The following is an 18278-nucleotide window of genomic DNA, read 5'->3' on the forward strand; positions in this document are numbered from 1 at the left end:
CTACTAGCAAAGGAGAATAAGCACCACAACTGGACTCGGGCCTGCGCTCAACGTAACCAGGTTCACAGTCTCCGAGGCCAAATGAGGCCAGCTGGACTCTGGGGAGGACGAAGCCCTTGAAATTTGCTTGGTCACTCCAAGTGCCATCCCATTGTCCTTACCTCTTCCACTCAGCACTGTCTTTCAGAGTCTGTGGCAGGCTCTGTTTTAAAGTTTGAGTGAAATTACCTGTATCATATGAAATTAGATGCCCTAATGCATCCATTGTTGGTACCTAATGTTATGCTAGCATGTTAAGAAGGGGGCTTATCAATGCTGCAAATTTAGGCTACATTTTGTTGATGGAAAAACTGGTATGGTCATTTTCAAAGGTATCCCTTGACCTCAGACCTCAAGATATCTGAATGAAAATGGGTTCTATGGATACCCAAGAGTCTCCCCACTTTATGCTGATCCCATGCACTTTTGGGGAAAATTATGCAGTATTTTGCATGTGGTATGAATGCATTATTTTCACCTAGTGTATTTGAATATTTCTGCAGTCTGAGGACCACAGACAGTGTTGGAACTGCATAATATTGGGAATGACTGGAAAGCTGAGATGCACACTTCATGTCAACCCTGCATAAATCAGTGACCCACTTGTGCTACCCCAGTCAAAAAGGTTTGGAAGTCCCTGTAGTTGACTAGGAAAATCTGGGGCAACCCTACTATCTTTTAAAGTAACTGTGTGGGTTACAGATGATGGGAGGACAACATAAGTCTGGTAAATGTGACTTTTTGTGAGCAATAAAATGTGATTTAAATATATTTCTGTAGGAGCGGCTGAAGGGAATAAATCAGGCTTCATGAATAAGAAATAAAAAACATTTTGGAAGAAGTGATTACCATTGAGGAAGGCAATATTTATGATTATTTATTTTTGAAGGTGAAAACGGAGGAATATTACTTGAAAATGTTTAAGTATGTGAGCAAGTAGTAAAGTAATGATTGAAAAGCAATTTAAAAGACGTAAAGTTATATCATGAATGGAAACAGAGAGACCAGTGACAGCTTCTTCTGCAGTGGTTTAATGGCACCCGACTGGGGAACTACTGTAGCACCATGTGCTAAGTGACTTTTTTGATGAACCAAACTATTATAATAGCCTAATATTTATGTATAACTAGTGGATGGAAAAGTAGCGTTAATTAGCATTTAATTTGACCGATTCTCTAGAAATTTGGTTTGCTTTAAACTTGGAAGCTTGGCTTATAGCGGCTGGCGTTTCACTTGCAGAAGCCAAAGTGTCTTTCCTACCGGCCAAAATTGAAAGTGCGCTGCTGTGGGACACAGTCACAGTGTGTCGGTGGATTTAGTGTTAAGTTACTCTTGAGGCCGACACTTAACACTCTCAGGACACACAAGCTGTCGAGGGCGCTTACCCTGGTCCCGTTTCTAATCTGAGCCGTCCGGGTGCAGTAAACCTCACCCACCTGCTCATCTACACAGATTTAAAAAAAAAAAAAAAAGAATTATCTCACATGATGCTGCAGTTATTCCACCAGCTTTATAGAGAGACTTCAGTTGGTGTAAACACAAGGTTCTGGGGAGGAAGACCCTGTTATTATATACCAAACCACTGAGTCTTACAGTGATTGCGCTTGTACTGGGCTATAAACAATTATTTGCATTATCCATTAAAATGTTGAGAAAGTTTTCGATTGATTTTTTAGTCTACAAAATGTCAAAAACGTTTCTGTCCATACATTATAAAACAAAAAGGTTATAGTAAAATGACTGAATTAACTTTCAATCTCACCTTTTATGCCAACATGGACAACAAGTAAAATATCTACAAATCCATGAAAGCTGCGCAACTCCATCTGCTGAGGAAGGTCGTGATTTGACTAAAAGCTCCAGAACAGCTAGTGAATGATAACATACTTGTCAACGGTCGTCCATTCATTTTCTGTTGATCCAATACAGGACAGCATTTGCTCACAAACAGTGGTAAGCCATTGATGCCCATCATTTATGGGACATTCCGTGTTAGCTCTTGGCTGTTCTCACCACAGGCGATGTTACCACTTTCAGAATAGACCTTTTCCACAGCAGCCATTTTGACATGAAATAGTAGGGTAAACATAAACAACATTGAGGCTTTGTGTCAAAAAGGGTCTATTAACTATAGTTTTTCTCTAACTGTAACATTAATTTGGCCACAGCACAGGATAGAATATTTAATAATTTATATAATTAAACCTTTCCAGGACAATATAGATTATTTCCAGGATATTTGGTCATTTTAATTAATCTCCAGGTATTTCCATGACTGGAAAACTAGTCTCTGAATTTCCAGGTTTTCAAGGACGCGTGGGAACCCTGTATTTACACAGGATAATGGTAAGTGCAATGAATACTCTTTTGCTTTACAAGCCAGTATAGGTTTATATTCATCCACCTCTCCATCAGTCTGCACTACAGAAGTCTTTCTTCAGAGTGAAAGGATATAAAGAACAGGTCCTAAGGTTTTTATCCTCTCAAGTGGCAATTTAATGGCTCTTACTAAAGTAACTCAATGTGCAGTCTGCACTCCGCCTTCACTCAGCAGTGAACGCTCACACAGACCGCAGTCACAGTCAATATGTAAATATGCTTTTAAGCTTTCATTTAATAGTTATGTCTATTATTATTTTCTGTTATATGCATCTTTTAGATCTGTGGTTGGTTTAATATAAGTTTAGCTGAAACAATTAGCTAATTAATTGGTTTATCAATAAGTCAAATGGCAGAATATCTGTCTGTAACAATTGATTGATAATTGATAGTGTTTCAATTTCTTGGCCAAATATTCTCCCTTTTCAAATTTGAGGGTTTACCATCTGTCTGTATTTTATATCATTATCTTTATGGATGGATGTACAAAGGAAGTATAATGGGGTCAGTGAGTTAGCTATGGGCTGCAACGTTCGGGTTCAGTTTGGGCTCCGAAGAATGTTTTTGGGCTCGGGTCTGGCCCAACTTTCTGGGTCCAATCAAAGCTCTAAACCTAACCAGCTCTATGAGCAGGGTGTCACAACCACTGCCGCAACTGCTGATATAGTAAGTGGGCCAAACTACATTAGCCAACTCTATCGTCTTTCCCCTTATACAGTATCTTTGCCTCACATCTCTCCCTCTGTGTCTTTACAACCCTATCACAGCCCCCTGGGGAGGCACATATCAAAAAATATCATTACTAGCAGCTCTACTTTACTTTTTTATTAAATTATTAGGATGTATAAAACTTTGATGTGAGTTTTTTCGTCATAGATTTGTGAGTGATTTTGACTAATTTAGCTACAAAGCGACATGTATTCCTGTACATCCACTGGCCTGAGGCACTGCTAGGACATAGAAGGTTTTGTTTTTTCTTTATGATGGCTGAACTTCAAACAAAGCCCCTCTTTTTTATGTTGAAAAATGAAATGAACAACGCTTAGGCAAATTGCATTACCGCGTTGTAACTTACACACTGGAATCAAAGACGGAAATATCTATGTTCTCCGCAGTTAAAATGTTCTTCCCTTGCTCATTTACTTAATGAAACAAACAAGCTCACACACATACTGAGGCAACAAGAAAGCATGACTGACCTTCTGAAATCAAAGCTCTATAGCTCTCACTTCCCTGTGTCTCCATATCCCTGCAGTCTCTCATCTTCCACCTCTCCTTTGTCTCCTCCCTTCCATCCTCCTTGTTCTCTCCCTCTCTAATGATCAGCCAGTCTGAGGGCTGCCAAGAATGCAAGTCTGCCATGGTTGACCTTCCTTTCGCCTCTCCTCTCTGTTTATGTGGATGTGTTAGAATGACTGCTCTCCCCCTCATCTCTCTGTCCACTGTTGCTGTTACTCATTCAGCAGAAGCTGCGGCCCTGCTGCAGCTGCATAATTGACCCCTCTGCTGGAAACATGTAGGAACAATCACAATCTGATACCCTCTCTCATTGCCCAAGCACGAACAAAAACAGGGCTGACTATGGAATTATGATAACTAATTCAGCTGCATTGCTTTGCTACATTCTCTTCATTTTAACGTTCTGTTCTGCTGTACACTTTCAATTTGTTTGTTGATGTTCATTCATTCTGCCTTTAGTTGTTTCAGTGAGTTTACAACAATATTAAACATCATGAGCAGCAGTGAGTGCTTTGTAACCTTCCCTAACTCGGTGGTGATTAGTAGAGCTTGTGGGGGCTGTACGCAAATGAACAGGTAGGCACTACTTAAAAACATTCTCTCTGCGTGTTTTTGGGAAAACATGAATCTATATTTTCATTATACAGGTGTCAATGGACCTCATGCAAATTCACTTTTTTTATTAAATCGCAATATATTGCCTAGCTCACAGTATTGCTGTAGGATAAATTCTTCTTCTCTGAAGAATTACAGACCCCGTGTGATGAATCAAGTCTCTTTACTTCATGCAGCATGGAGAGACTTTCAGAATGATCTGCCTTATATACCATCAAATACACAGAGGAACAATTGGTGACCTCCTAACAATTCACTGTTAATCACATGCCAATGCCTCAGGTCTTCCTCAGTACAATGATCCTTTAATCTTACAGTGTACCACTGAGTTGGCTGTCAGCAGATATTCACCTGACTTCCTCACAACACAAAAATCACATTGGCATCACCAAATCAATACATTGATTACTCAATATAAAAGTTTTTCCTACATCGCAATATATGACAATATATTGAATCCTAACCCCTGTATTGTGATACGTATCATATCGCCAGATTCTTGCCGATACATAGCTAAATGTGTTATAGTGTTTTTCTGTTAAATTAAACCTTATATACAGGACAGCAGCCCCTAGATGTGTAAAAACCAAGACAACTCTTGCTTTCATAAAAGGTAAGCGGTCTTTAATGAAATCCCAGAATGAACTAAGGAACATAACATAGCTAATAATTTAAGCTTTACGAAGCTATAAAACCAAACTGTGTTATAAAAACATCTTCATGCTTGTGTGCTCCTACGAACGTACATTTTCCCATTACTGAATCTTTAACAGAACCTCCTTGTGGTTTTCCTGCTAAGGGTAAACAGCTCTATGACCCTGAGGACCCGGCATTGGTGGTGGGGATAAAACCTGTGACTATTCTGTTATCAGATGGACTCGATAACCTCTTGTCCAGCCTTCCTCACTCTGACAGTCTAATCCTTCCCTTATATATGAACTGTAATTCCTCTCTCAGCTCTTCACCCATCCAATCTTATATTTGATATTATCAGTTTAAGTCATTTTGAAAAGGCTGTAGGCATTGGAATTTAAAAATAAACCTGGAGCAAACCTGAATCCTGAACACTGTGCTACCTAGCCAGTGTCTTGATGCATGTGAGCTTCTCTGTTTAACCTTTTCCTCTCTTTCTTAGCCAGTCCTCAACTCACACCAGTCTATAGAGAGAACACCACTCAGACTGAAAATATGTTGTGTCAACTGCCACTGAAGATGGCAATTAGAGTAGAGGGTAAATTTCATCAAGGAAGACCATGACCGAAAATATTAGTTCAACAAAGTGCACTATTAAACAGTCAGCTATAAACAGGTAAACGGAGCCTTTTACACTAACCTTCCAATAGATAAGAACACCTGTAGCTAACGGTTGCTTCTGATACATTAAGGATCTTGCCCAAGGAACCTCACTGGATGCAGTTGTATTTGACTACATTTATTTCTCACTCACATAATATCAATTAAGTATATCACCTTACCTACTTCTAACCCCCAATCTCATAATCATATAAATATATAATATATATAATATATATATATTAATTATATATATATATTATACTACTATCATATATATACTATTATTCACAACTTCATTATATAATATAAATTATTTAAATCTTACTTATTTAATCTTTATTACTCCATACTTTTCATGATATAAAGCTATAATATTTCATTACCAGATAAAACTCAGTATGCTATTTCTATATGTATTTGACTTTTACTTCAATTATCCCATTTCATTCAGGGACACTTTTCGTTCCAAAATAATTTTTATTCCAAACTAATATTACATTTGTCTTTATTTCCTTTTTCTTTACTCCTTCCCTTCACTTCCTAACGTTAAACCTGTTCCAGTCAGTATATCACACCTCCCTTCCTTCCATTTAATTGTGACGTCATATTGAAAAGAAAAACATCACTTTTTTAAAAAAATGTATTAAAAAACCAAAGCTTAGTTTTACAACAACACCTATTCAATGTAATATTTCCTTATATTACACTTATTTTAGTTAATTGAATTATTTCTTATTAAAATTTTTACAATTCCATGAAAAAAATTCATAAACCACACCCCCCAAAAATTTTATCCAACACTTTCAACCAATCTTATCAACCAACATGGATAATTCAGTCTGGTCTATCTTTCTCCACATTTGAATCTGTTACTTAAAATTCTGCATTCAAATATTTAAAATTTTTATTTTTTTTCATCCATTCTAAACCAAACCCCCACTAGTTTAACTACATTAGCTAATCCATATATTTTTTTACTTGCTATTACCTCCAACTAACGTTATCCAAAAACACATAATTTAATTATTAATCACAAAAGCTTTCTCTTCAATATGTAAAAAGTAAACACATGCTTTTTTATAATATATTTTTAAAACTATACAATTTAAATTTATTAAACACTTACTCATTAACACTCTCTTCACTTCTACAACTCTTACAAAAAGCCAAATCCAAAATATCCATGATACAACTTGCTTCCATCTACACATTTTTACATTACTTTATCCATGATTCAAGTTCTTTCTCATAAACCATTTTCCAACTTTCTCACTTCAATCATACATCTGAAATCTTATACACAGTTCAAATAATTTGTTTACAATATTCTTTCTGTTATTAATTCTTCTTTCTTTTATGACATTACTTTCCACATACCTGTAATGTTTTCATATCCTAAATATTTTTATTCACATTATTATACATAATATTCATTTTGATACATTTGATAGTTAACATTATCACTTCATAAATCATCCCAATATTTACGATTTAACCCTTTTCATCTGAATTAAAACACTAACATCTCTCATTTCACATTGCCACATTTAAATTTGTCACAATACATCACATTATATCTATTAGCAGACATACTTTTTAATATATCACTTTTTCTTAACAAGATATTTATAAAAATAAGTTTATTTAAAGACAGAAATTATAACCAATCAAAAAATTAATCCTTCAATATCTCCTGTTTTAACATTTTATTTTTTTTATCCGTTTGATTAATCTAAATTCTGTAATCTATATTGACATTCTCTCCAAAATCTCCTTTTCCTCTAAAACATAATCATAAAATGCTCCATTAACTTTTTTATCTATGGTTCCAACTGAATTCATTATCATTTCTGTTAAAAAATTGATAAAATATTAACTTCATTTTTAACTAAACAGTCTAAAACCAACTTTCGCACTTTGATGAAAATTATTTTAAGTTTATTTTCTCCTCCTTCTCAAATCTAAACATCATTTTTTTTCAGTATTTAAATATCCACAATTTTGTATTGTCTATTCTTCCAACATTTTCAAACTTTTTTTTGAAAATCTGTCAAAGATTTAGAAGATACTATTGTTTTTTCAGTCCATTCTAAAACCAACTTTTAATTTTTTAACTACATACAAATTCTTTATTTTTTATTACTGAATCTATTAATTTAATATTTTTACAAAAGACTTATTTTACTATAAATACCCTACAACTCTCCACTTTATATACATGCAACTAAACAACCAGTTAGTATAACCGTAAAAGCCATTCCTTAATATTTAATAATTTAAACATTTGTTTTTACATATATACAAATATCTAATTACAAACTTCATTTAAAAACCCAATAAGTAATTTAACTTTTGTACTACATTATTAGTCCATACTAAAAAAAATTTATTTTTATTTTTTTTTTAAATTATGATGAATAAATCATAATATTAAAATAAATTCTACAATATACTAGAATAATTAACTTCTTAAATAGAAAAATCTTCTATATGTATCAATACTTACTTACCAGACAACCAACACATCACCTCATCCATATCCATCACCCACTTTTTCTCAGTCCTTACCGTTACTCAACAGGTACCCTAACTTATTGATCTTTTTCTTTAAACATTTTTTCTCTGATCCAACAAGTCTACATTTCATAAAATTACTACTTTAGATTCTTTAATGTTACGACTTTTATCTCCCTTAATATTATTACTTTATTCAGAATATAATTTTCTCTTAGTATGGCCCTAATACTCCATCGTAGTTTTTGAAACTGAGTACATTGAAAATTTTAAGTGACACCGACTCAATTTTGTGAGTTAATTCCTGATTACGTAGACAGCTGTGGCTCAGAGGTAGTCTAAGGTTGGCGGTTCGATCCCTCAAGCTCCTCTCGCTGCATGTCGAAGTGTCCATGATCAAGACACTGAACCCCCAAATTGCTCCCGATCATGTTAAACCAGTTTAGCTTACTGTTGCTGCTATGTCTGTCAAGCTAAGTTTGGCTATCTATTAGTTGAAATGCAACAAGCATAATTTCATTATTTACCGCACAGAGAGTGAAAATTCATAATCCCTGTATCTTATGTACCTAAAACAACACAGCAAAAGCTTTGGCTTTTGGTATGGTTGTTTGTAATTTCAATGTAGCTTCTCATGTTGACATATGGGCTATTCTTTCACCCCAAAAAGGTGCGTGGCCTGGGTGCTAGGGGCATGAAGTGTTGCCAGTCTGATGTATAGTGTTCATTGCAGCCATTTCACCATGTTGTTTCAGTGGTTCCAGGCATGGCAGCAATGTTCTTGGACAGTTCAAGCATTCGGCTCATCTCTGAAACTTTATACTTGCTATATGCTCTATATATGTTGCTCTTCACTCAGATTTAGGGGTGATGAACCACATGTTCTCATGTACAGATATTGAACTCCTCTGTGTTCACACATATTTCAAAAATATATTTTGCAACAATTTATGTCATATTATACCTATATTTATATCACTGTTAACATTTCATTTAGCATTTCACGATCTGTAGTATTTACATACAACAGCTGCATGGTAGTGTTAATCAGGTTTGTAGAAGGCATCTAATTTCCAGTCCATATGACAGTCTAATACATAAACTCACACAGAAACAAGAGCACAGAGTAAAAACCATAGGTTCCCGCAGGTTTTACTGCCAGGATTTTAGGAAGACTTCCGGTAAAATACCAGGATTTCAATTCCGAGCATTTAACCCATACACATACATTGAAAATAGCATAAAGCGGTAATATATCAGGTTTGATCCAACCTCCTGCGTCAAAAAGAACTTGGAAGCCAGAACCAATATGACTGTCCGGGTTGCGTACTGCAGCTGATACTCTATCTGATAGCTGATACTTCATCTATTTAATGTATAGCAGTATCTCTATAGAAGGACAGCTGACAGCCTGGCATCAGATCAAACACACGCACTGGAACCAAGCCTGCCTAGGACTCCGTGTCCGTCCAAGTTTTACTCAACATGCCTGCCAGGCAGGCTAAGAGCACGGCAGACAGGGAAAGTTGGGAGAAGGCAAGAAAGAATTGCTTGAAAAACTGAGAAGATAAGAGGGGATGATGACACTGACGGATGAGAAACAGACTAGCTGAGAGGAACAAGAGAAGCCAACAGAGAAGGTGGGATGCAGGTGAAAATGGGAGATCAAAATAGAGTAACGGTGACAGAAGGAAGAGGACTGTCTACGTACACATAGGAGTGTGTATTATGTGTGTGCACATGTTTGTGCGGTGTGTTATTTGAACTGAGTGAGTTCACAGAGAGACGAGAGAGATGGCGGATGACAGGTTAAGAAAAGGTCAACAACACATTCCATCGCTGCAAACAACTCTGACGATGCATGAATTATAAAACTGAATGGGTACAGTATGTACAGAACATAACACTGCCTGGCCCTCTGTCTAGACTGAGGCTGATAAGAGAACTGGTCAAGAGTAACATCATTTTAGATATATTTTAGTGATTTAATCAAGGCTCTGATCCAATGTCTATAGCAGAGAGAGGAATTAAGTTCAAAGGAATTAAGGAATTAAGTTCAAATACAGTTTTTAGTGTACAGTAGCATTGTTATCCTTGTGAGACAGATGGACTCACAAGATCACAAAATCATGACACTCCACCCTGCCAGGCTTCAATCTATACGTTTGTGGCCAAAAAGTGGTAACGGACCAATCACCATCCTTACAGAATGCTGGAAACTACGGTGGTGGGCGCTAGGTATGACGCAGCGAGAAGACACTGTTCCTTAAATGGCAGCTGCTAAAGAGGTTAGCATAGATGCTACTAGCATCAGTTCTATCAGAACTGGAGAGTGTTTCTTCATTCAATGAAGAGCACAGAACACCTGCCAGGAATTTTTGAAAGTGCCCGCCCTTCCCAGATGGTTCTGTGTAACAAACAATTTGGCGAAGTCAGTTTGTAGCATTTTAGTAAATCAAACCAAAGCTGCTTTGGTTGTTTTCACGCTGACACTATCTTGTTGTCAGTTGTCTCAGTATCATTGGCTCATTGATGTATAAATTGTTTGGCTAACAGCTGACTGATAATATCCAATCCCATTCAGTGTATTATTATTATTATTATTATTATTATTATTATTATTATTATTGTGTGCTGGGTAAGGCGGGATTACGTCTCTAGCAGAATTCTCTTTGCTGCTTGGATTTTTTTCCACCAAATGTAACTGTATAATCAAGCATGTGTCTCTGACTGAACTGAAACTGCCAACTGATACATTTGTTCTGCTCCATAGTTCACTGGCCTTAAAAAGAGCGTTAGAACGGGGGGGCATTATTGATATCCTTCTCAGCTGGACTGCAATAAACAAAAGCTTGGAAGTGGACTAGATATAGCCAATACCAATCAGTCTGGTATTCTGAGAACCGAGCTGACAGAGCTTGCATATTGGCTCAGAACATTCCTGATAACAAGATAAAGCTATAATGTTCATAAACTATGGTCCCCAGGGTACCAGTCAAATTCTGGATGGGCTTCTGACTGATTTACAGTAGGTACAGCACTTCACATTTCAAGGTTTTCTACAAATAAAGCGGCTCCGTTAACGTCAGAAGAAATGCATCCAGTAACAAAGGCCAAGTATTCAGTGAGTGAGGCACATCTTTATATACAGGGACAGCTCTCCAAAGGTGAGGCCAAAACATCTAGAAAGGTGGTTTCTATCATTTTAGGTAGTAGACTAGGTAGAAATGTTTCTCTCAAGTGACTTCTTTCATCTTTTTCTATTTCTCTAAAGTAAATCCCATTCCTTCCCACTTTATCTCCCACAATCTATTAGGGGTTTTGAGAAACAAGAATCAGCCATTACTAAGAAGTGCATTAAGCAGTACAAAATGCTTCTCAGCAGCAATACTGTATTATTTTTTGTGTTGTTACAGGCTTTGCATTGCTAGAAGGTCTTCATCCTTTTTTATCCTTTTTGTGCTGCTGATGTCACACTCTAGGATTATTAGGCATTTGTAGTTTGATTGCAAGAACAATTTATAGCAGTCAGTCACACATAAGTCCTATATCAGCAGTATTGTCTGTCTCCTATCAGTCAAAGTCTTCTCATTCAAGGTGGTGCATGGAAATACTGATCAGTACTGGGATTACTCTCACTATGAATAGTGTTACAATGTTCTGGCCCCCAATGTGCAGAATTGTTTATCTCTAGTGCAGTAAAGGAATAATTGGAATAAATGGAAATGTCTCTGAGGAGAGGATCTGTTCGAGGAGGCCAAATGAATCTGCAGGAATGTTTCACATAGATTTCAGCTTTGGTGAACCTTGACCTGTGAATTTGCATCATTGACCAATTGCAAGCTGTCTAACAGAGCTGACCTTTGAGAGGAAGACGAGCCGAAGAGTCCAAAATAGAGGAAGCTATTAAATTTAGTAGCTGCGTTGCACCATTTACTTTAAATAAACCTTTGCTGGAGTAAAAACGGTTCCACAAAAGAGACATGATTACACGTTAACTGTGTGTTTTTAATAACCTTTTATTGGCCAAAAAGGTGTGCAATGGTGAGCAAAATTGCATGGAGAAGATAAAGAGAACAGTAGAGAGAAGATAGAGAGAAGCTCCAGGAGCTTTTGTGACGGTTTAGTGCTAGCTCAGCTCATTTGTTGTGAGTCAGAACCCAGGGCTTGAAATCAACATTGTCCCTCAGACAACAACAACTGCCAATAAAAATGAAATCTATTCCATGACAAATGTAATGATTCAAACCTGATAGCAAAGCAAAAGTCAGAGGATGCATACAAGAAGATTTCCTAGTCACTGAACATCCACTGGAGTCCAGTTAAATCAACCATTTAGAAATGGAAAAAGCATGGCATAGATGTAAATTTGCGTAGAGCAGGCCGTTCCCAAGAGTGTTGATGCACTGTAGACGGAGTCCTGATGTCATTCCAATGGAGATTTTGTGTCTGGAAAGGATGTTCACTCATCATCCTCACACAAACGGACAAAGCTTGAGTGGTTTTGCAAAGGAGTATAGGGGATGAATATTTTCTATGCACACTGTAATAACAGTATTCCATGTCATATTACTGAAACAGCAATATCAGTTTTTACCAATGATTTACTGAGTTATTAATAATGGAAATGACGGTTAAGGTTAAGCCATTAGTACTGATCAAAAACAACACAGATAATGGGATAATGGAGCATCGGACAATCAGTGGTTTGGATTATCTTGCATTTTATTATTGATATACAGTACTGAACTAATGACTATCATCTCTGGTTTGTATTATTGCTACATTACATTTAATATTTAGCAACAGTAAAACCTTAGCAAAAAAGGGCAATGACCTGACAAAAAAATATTGAGATACTTAAAAATTCCCAGGCATGTTTTCATGTGCATTTGAAAACTGAAACAGCACAAACATCCATAAGAGCGTTACCGTACTATTTTAACCCTAGAGTTGGTACGATGATATGGACCAGATGAAACGGCACAATGTGAGCACTGTAAGTTCTCTTTTGCATTATGTATAGCTGAATGGTTTAAGGCAGACATCAGACAGATGTTTACAAACACAGCTGTTGTTAGCAATGGTTCGATGGCCTAGTGATACAGTGCATAAAATCTGCCTACACTTTAATTTTACAGAGAACCGCAGAGCAAAGAACTGCCTTTTTATGAGGCTGACCTATTTTAAAGCAAAGTGATTTCACACATGTTTTAATGGGGGTGTTCTGGTCAAGAAATAACAGTAAGGAGGGAGAAACAAGCAAAGGAGGGCTAATTAAAAGATTACGAATTGCAACTACCAACTAAAAAGGTAATTAAGGTGGCATCATAAAAGTACAACCCAAAGAAACAAAAATCTGCACTGCAAAACAACAAGAAACTGCAGTAGGGTGTTGGGTATGGGTAGAAGACCAAATGCAAATGCAAAATGCAAGTATGGCTCCAACAAAAGGCAACAAAATCAGCCTACCAGCACTTCTAAAGCTCACCAATGCCAATATTATGTCATGTTTGGTAAATCTGCACAAATAATGAAGTTTAAACACAACAAACTGTGGATTTGCAGGGAGCTATGCACTTGAATATTTCCTGGCTGCTAGCAGTAACTTCCTGGAGACTAGTCCTGGCAGCAGCTTCATTTACCCTACAGACATGACATTTTTTAATATAACTCCCAGAAAGAAAGTGAATATGTGCAAGTATGGATCTACATGCAACAGACATTTTTAGCACACTTATCTCTACAGTTTAATAATTAACAACGTACAACACATTCACAACAATTTGTAGTTTTAAAGTAAGTTATATGCTAACAATAATTCCTAATTATCCTTTGCTTAGCACATTAGTGCAGCATGGATTTTAGTAGTGGTCTCTGTACAGGCTTGATGGTACCAAACTTAGCAACCTCACTGTTGTGACAAGACTTCCAAAACTGTTCATGGTTGTTGTTAGCCAAAAAAAAAAATAGTTGAAGAGTTTATGTAAACAAAAAAGACACAATGTGTTAGTGAGGTTTATAGGTGCCGGTAAGTGGACTTTTCCAACTTATGTTAAACTAAGCTAAACTAATCGCCTCCTGACTCCAGCACAATACACTCGCCCAGACATGAGAGTGGTATCTATTTTTCTCATTTCACACTCCAAAAACAGCCAATAAAGGGTTTGTTCAGAAGGGAAACACTGATTATACTGTCAGGGGAAATGGATGGAACAATAATTCATAAATATGCCATATATCGATAAAACATAAATTGGTTTGATGACTGTTATCAAAACAACATAAAGTGAGGTCATTCCACAAATCTGTGACAGTGTTGCATTGCATCAGTATCTGCCCTTTAGTTCATGTTGATTCCCCCCTCCCCCATCTAAACTGTTGATATAACTGTATATTGTTGTAAATCCACCATGAATGTAGTGAAGAACATTTGTGTTAATATTTGAACATACATGTACTCATAGATACAACATCACTCAAACAAACTGAAAAAAGAAAACTACTAAAACTCCTCTGACCTCTGCCTTACATCACTGTGATTTTTCAGGTAGAAACGTACTCACTGAACTCAGCACATACTGGATGGCATGAACACACACCTACATGTACCACACATTCATACACGCTCAGCATGATTGCAGCAATAGCCCTAGAGAGCCCAGTGATGACTTATTCAATGCTTCTATTTCATGTACCTGAGCACACAAATACACTGACTCACACCAGATAACAGGATCTCATCCAGCTTATGCCGTCCCCATGTGCCCTTTAATACAGAAGCGAAACAACTGGGCCACATAGCAGTATATATGTGACCACCTACACGCATGTCACCGAGCCGTCTGATTGGACGTGGGTCATTGCTTACTAAAAATGACTGGGCCAGAGAGCCACACACACACACACAGAAAGACAAGTGCTCGTGTGTGGCACACAAATAAGCCGACGATCTGATTGGCTCTGCGCTCTATACATCACTGCGTATCTGAGCCACAGGTGGCTGGGGAAGGGTGTGTGTTGCCGTGGCAACACAAAGCAAAGGGCGGGAACAATTTATGGCATTATGATGTGAGGAGACTATCAATGATGGAGGGTATACATGTGTGACTCCCTCTGAATGATTGAAAGGGGGAGGGAGAGGACACAGGGTGTCTGAGGTGAGTCTTGCACATCTTCGTTGGTGAACATCCATCTTTGTCTCTTTCTCTCTACCTCCCACCTCTAACCTGTCTCTGTAATCTCTCCATCACTTTCTACTCTTTCTTTACACTACTTTCTTTGTCCCATGTCTTTCTACTTTGTCAAAAAAGGAACACAATGTGGCCACGTTACCAAAGTCCTGCATTATATAAGTTTATTTCAAAGCATAATATGCAGCTGTGCTTTGCTATGCATTATCTCAATGCAGGGATCTCATCAATCATCTTTTGACTAAGTCAAGCTGTTCCCCATTTAAAGTAATTGAACACAGATCATAATGCTAAGATGATTTATCAAATCTAGGCCATGTTTCTTCTTTTTGCCCCATATTGGGTGGCCTGATGTCCTTATTGGACTGACAGTTAAAACGTCAACGTGTCCTTTTGCAAGAAAAACTGTTTTGGTGCGTGACGCAGGTTTATTCAATCTGAAATGATGGGCATCAGAATAATCCAAGTTTCCTACATATGAAACCTTCCATTGCAGCTGCAACCAGTCCATTACTTTGACAGTTATGAGGACAACAGCAATTGAGCAACCAGAAAGGGATACAAACCAAGTCAGTATATAATCCATATACAGTCTTTATACACAATTATATAAACCCTACTTAACTGAATTACTGTCATTATCTAAAGAATCACCCATAAAATACAGAAATAACATTAAACATTTAAGAATTACAAAAAGTTGACCAAGTTATGGCACCAGTGGAGAAGTCAGGGGATCACCAAAGTTGGTATGACTCATCCTCTATGGACCATGAATGTCAATCCATCTAATAATTGTCCATCTTAGTCTGAACCTTACAGCAACGCTGCTAGCATGACTAAAAACATTAACATTTCATAAGCATTGCCCTGCATTGTTCATTACTCCATTAAATTACCTCTCCATGGTATTACAGTCAGTATTCAGTAAGTTATTTTGTCAGTGTCTATCTTGCAGTAACTAGTCAACAGTGGTGCGCTACCTTAAATCCTAAATCTACGTCATTTTGACGTCACAGTGTCGCGTGACAGGTCACAAATGGCGAGCATACTGGGGCCTTAAATCTGCCCCTAACAAAGCGAGAGAGTTTCGCGGCCACTATAGTTTCTCCTATACACTTCACAGCCCTTTCTCATTCCCAAGTTGTCAAATACAGACATAAGTGTCTTTAAGTATGTGCAACAGTGCTCAGTGTTTTCTTCATATTTTTTATTTTCTTCGCTAAGTGTGAATTAGTGTTTAAGATCTAGACCTGGGATTGGTTATCCAACTTACATACAAGTAATTGGTACAAGAAAAGCAGCCAGCCTTCTCTTTCAGACAGAGGATAATGTAGAGAGAGTCATGTATGAGAGTAGTCAAAAATAAAAAGAAACAACACCTCAGTTTTAATGAAGCATTTGAAAATGCATGGCATACATTTAAGAGCAGAGAGTTGCTTGATGTTGATGGCAGGGAGACCACTGGACCATGCAATCCAGCATTTCAGTGAAAACCAAAAAATGACAACCTTCACATACAGCTGTACTCTCTCAAACATATGCGCTCCCAGGTACTGAAATTCTGCGCAAATTGATTTAACGTGAATCGGTACTTGATAGTACTGGCGTAATTCGGTTGTAGTAGTTCGAAACCCAAACTTAATCACCAAAGCCATTAAGATACATCCTCCGGGAACCATGGGTGTCTGTACAAAATGTATTGGCAATCCATCCGATAGCTGTTGAGATATTTAAGTCTGGACCAAAGTGGTTGACCAACCTGACTGACTGACAGACCGGCTAGAGCCAGTAAAAATCTAAATAAATACTTTTTCACATCTCTGTGGACAGAAAACATACTGTGTTTGGTTCAATATAAAATCCTGGAGACTGGTGACCATAAATGTGGGATATGACTCAGCATAGTCGTCAGGTCCAACCTCGTTTACCACTGACACGCACCAACGGAAGCATGAAAATCAGAAAAATTGATTGATACGTTTACATATCATATTCAGTTAGGGTTGCTTCAAGCTTCAAACTTCCCAGAGACTTGTATTTCAAGCAAAGTCTCTTCTGTGTTAGGTTTCTTTGCCAAGATGTATGCTATTGTAGGGGGGTTCAGATTCACTGAATGACCTTTACTGCAAAGCGCCTTTTTCCATCTCTCTTAATCTCCTGTCTGTCTCCACTCTGGATCATCTAATAAGGCAGAAATGCCATTTAAATGTCAGTTAGTGATAAGTCTAAATGAAAAGATAAGAAATGAAAAATATGAAAGTGTGCTTGTATTCATGGTATACAATGTAACCCAGCCTCCTTTAACTGAGCGGAATGAGAGAAGAGAGAACAAAGCATGCTAATAAACAAGCATAGAAAATAAGAAAAAACAACAACTCACCGCTGCATTCTTCTCTTTCCTTTTAATGCTTTTTTCCCCTCTCCGCTGTCACACAATATGAATCTTCTGTGGAGTTAAATCTGCCAGGAAGTTCTTTATTCTTTGTGGCTTGCCTCCAGAGTGAGAAAAGCCGGTGAGGCCCCGCAAGAACTTCTCCCGCTCCGTGCGTGGCTCTAACTCCTCTGAAAGCGTCACAAGGTGAGGAGGAAGCCTCGAGGCAGGAGAAACGTCTGAGTCTCTTCTGTGATCTCTGAAGGCCTCTTGGGCAAATGCTGATTTATGCTACCGCATAGATAGATTGTGAAGGTTGAGTGTGATGTGACTTCACTAAGGGGCAAATGAAGTGAAGTTTTCCTGCCAGGCAATACTCCAGACTCTCTCTCTCTCTCTTTGCTTCTTCGTAGGCCTCCCTGGCTACTGTTGCTATACCCCCGCCTCTAAGGCAAATGGAAGATGCTGAAGTGAGTTGTCCACTGGGTAGTTTGAAGCACCAGTCTAGCGAGCATGTGTAACCTGCTGGGTGGAATGAAGCACCAGGGTAGTGAATGCTGTTGATGCAAAGTTCCCTTCTGTTGACTGTATATGTAGAAGTTGTGTCTGCTGAGGTATATAGTTGACTG

Source organism: Morone saxatilis, unplaced genomic scaffold (genome assembly GCF_004916995.1).
Source record: "Morone saxatilis isolate NCDOM2014 unplaced genomic scaffold, NCSU_SB_2.0 Contig14, whole genome shotgun sequence".
Taxonomy (NCBI): domain Eukaryota; kingdom Metazoa; phylum Chordata; class Actinopteri; family Moronidae; genus Morone; species Morone saxatilis.